The following is a 3,139-nucleotide window of genomic DNA, read 5'->3' on the forward strand; positions in this document are numbered from 1 at the left end:
CTCTTCAATCTGTCGCTCCCATCGTCGATCTCATGGTTCTCAAATGGAAATCACAAATCGCCTGCTCTACCTGAATCCGCCTCTTCATTCTCTCATTCGCTACTATCATGGAAGTCGCCGACATTATCACCGCCATTGTGATGATAGGCATGGATATCTCGAATTCAATCTAAAATTCCTGCTCTAGGATCTGAATTGGAAACTGTTGACGTACGTAAATATTAATCTATTACTTCTCTTATCTTTCTCTGAAGTAGTAATTGCATGAGAAATGAGAATAGTAACTTCTGCAGATCGATAGTAACTAATTAATTGTATTTCTCACTCAACTGATTGAAACTTCTCATGATCTGCAATTAAAATTACTCATTTCGATCTATAATTGAAAAATGATATATAGTTACTCACAGGTAACATTTTTTACGAAAGTTTTTCGTGCTTTTGGGAGTGCATTTAAGGTGTTTGAAGAAATGTCTCAAAGAACTTTATATTACTATATATCTTATATCTTATAACTTTTCAATGGTGTGTTTGTTTGTTTTGGCCCATATCAATTTAACCCCAACCAAATGTGCTCTCATTGTATTCGGATAATTATAAATTCTCTTGTTGAAGATAATAATTCAAACTTAAATAAAGATGCAGAACATTAAGAACAATTTTTTGGAGCAGCTGTCAAAATCCAACTTCTAAATGGTTACTGCCTTAGCCAACTTTTTATTTGGTTAAACTTATGCTTTGTATTTGTATTTGATTCTAAGGCTTACTCTTTTGAATAGAAGACATGTGCAGGTCAATACCATTGCAGGTCAATACCATAAGGAAAAAAAAATTCTAGCAGCTAGCTAGGTAAAGTAACAAAGTTAATGAGATCTTAGTATGGTCTCTGTTTTAAGATTTTATCAACTTTAGTTAGACATAATTTATTCTAATGTCTGCTATAAAATATTTCTTAAGACTAATAATTAGTTTTAAAAGACTCATTCATATATTTTAATAAGATTAAATTCTCATATGAAAGATTGGATGACATAAAAAAAGACAAATATACACATAAAAACTCACATGAAAAATAGAATTATACATAAATTATTTAATGAGTCAAACATACACATAAATTATATGCTCCGTTGATCACATCTATTAGAAGTGCATGTGTTACGTTTTCTTCCACCTGTCAAAGGACACAAAATTTGTGTACAATATGTGTCCACTACTAGAAATTTGTCTCACCAAAATAGAGACAAAATACACATCTCTATGATGTGTGTGTAACTATATATCCTTTATAAACTTGTATCTCACAAAACAAACATACATGTGCCATGGCGTCTTATATTTGTAGTGAACATGGACATCTACATTTGATCTCATCAACTAATATTTATTTGGTTTTTTGGGGGTTGCATAGTAAGTAGAAATAACTGAATCTCATACAGGTTTCCAGATGCCTATTAGTTCAAAGAAGTGAAGTTCTTCAAATAAGTTTCTTGAGCTGCAAATTTAATTAAAATCATGGCTTGTTTTGTTGAGTTGAATTTTAAAGGTTTTTGGTGTATCAAGTTATTGAAGTAGGTGAGGCGCAGTTAAATGCTGGATCTCTTTCATGTGAGTAATCATGGTTTTTTGTTTTTGTTTTCTTCATGTGATACCTTTCATTACTTTTTACCCATTTTTCTTTTGACTTATTATTTTGAGCCTTACGGTTTACTGGGTTATTGTCACTTCTTTTGCCTTCAATTGTCTCAGTCATAAGCGTCTAAGGTACCATGACACAATCATGGAAAAGTTCTCTAAAGGTATTGAACAGCTCTTTGAAGGTATATTCAATACTTGATGACAATTTTTGAGCTTCTATTTTGTCTTCTTGAAGGAAGGAGTGACTTGCTAGTTTTCTTTGGCTGGGATTATGATATTCTAACATTTAATTTTTTAAGAACTAATTGTTGGATCTCATTTTGTTTTGCATCATGTTACCCTTCTAGAATTTTCTTTTATTTCCTCCTCTTAAAAATATCTAATTTTCTAACTTCAGACACTGCAACATCGGGTCAGGTCCTTATTCTTGAGTGGAATATCATAGGAGTTTGCACCAAGTATAACAGCCCCTATTTGTAACTGCTGAGGATATGTGTGTGAGAGAGAATGCGACAGACGAGTTGTGATGTGTTTGTGCTGTAATATAGTTTTGGAATGGACCTCTGTTTCATGGCTTGTTTCTCAAATGCAAGATGTGCCCTGGAAGTCCTTTTTCCGAAGCCCTGCTATCTGGGCAATGATATATGCTCACTTCTGTGGTATGTAACACCCTAATATTCAAATCCTTATGCTCGAGTCATAAGTCAATGATATTACAGTGGTACGACTCTCAGGTGGATTTTTAATATATAAATATAGGTAATTTTCGAAAAGAGTATTAATCGAGAAGCCTGAAAAGAGTAGAAATAAAATCGCGAAGACGTATCACTCACGTTTCGACAACGAAAAGTTAAACTGCTAAGCCGAACACGATATATGGACAAGGCATAAAAGAGATTAAGAGATAGATAACAGATAGATATTTATAGCATAAGTAAATAGCCACTAGTCGCGACCCGCGAAGTTTAGGCCGGCTAGGGTACAGTATGAAAGTAGATGACAACAGTATATCCTAATCTCTCCCAAAGGAAACATAAGAGCCTCTATAGGCAAGTTCCAAAAGAGTTCAATACATAATATAATCTTTTCAAAACAAAGGTGGAGAGATTCTAAGCAAAACACAAAGTAGAGAAAATAAATATCTTCGCCGTCTCTCAGACGAACCACAGCTCACCGTCTCTCAGAGCTCACTTTTGAGCACCTGGACCTGTATCTGAAAAACAAGAGATATATACGGAATGAGAACCCCGGGCCCATGGGTTCCATGGGTTCCCAAAGTGCCAAATAAATTCAATGTACTGCAATAAAAACTCACTAAGCATCCTAAACTTCTTCACCAAATATCCAGCCTAAATTCTCACTAATCCATGAATAGGCAACTGTCATAAGGGAGTGCTAAATCTAATTCATGTTTCACATATTTCCCAACTCCCTGACTCTTCCACGAATCAGACTCAAAATCATAAACAAAACCATCACCAGTTGTTCTACCTCAGCAATT

At 34.2% G+C, this 3,139-nt stretch overlaps 1 long non-coding RNA gene across 1 annotated transcript in view; it reads left to right on the forward strand.

Annotated features, from left to right (window-relative positions):
* LOC107622111 overlaps positions 1,424-3,139 on the forward strand; it is a 6,018-nt gene continuing 4,302 nt past the window's right edge. The window contains exons 1-3 of the long non-coding RNA XR_001616076.2: positions 1,424-1,608; positions 1,750-1,799; positions 2,036-2,301. This is a non-coding gene — a long non-coding RNA (uncharacterized LOC107622111). The remainder of the gene's footprint in view (positions 1,609-1,749; positions 1,800-2,035; positions 2,302-3,139) is intronic.

This window comes from Arachis ipaensis, chromosome B10, assembly GCF_000816755.2.
Source record: "Arachis ipaensis cultivar K30076 chromosome B10, Araip1.1, whole genome shotgun sequence".
Classification (NCBI taxonomy): Eukaryota; Viridiplantae; Streptophyta; class Magnoliopsida; order Fabales; family Fabaceae; genus Arachis; species Arachis ipaensis.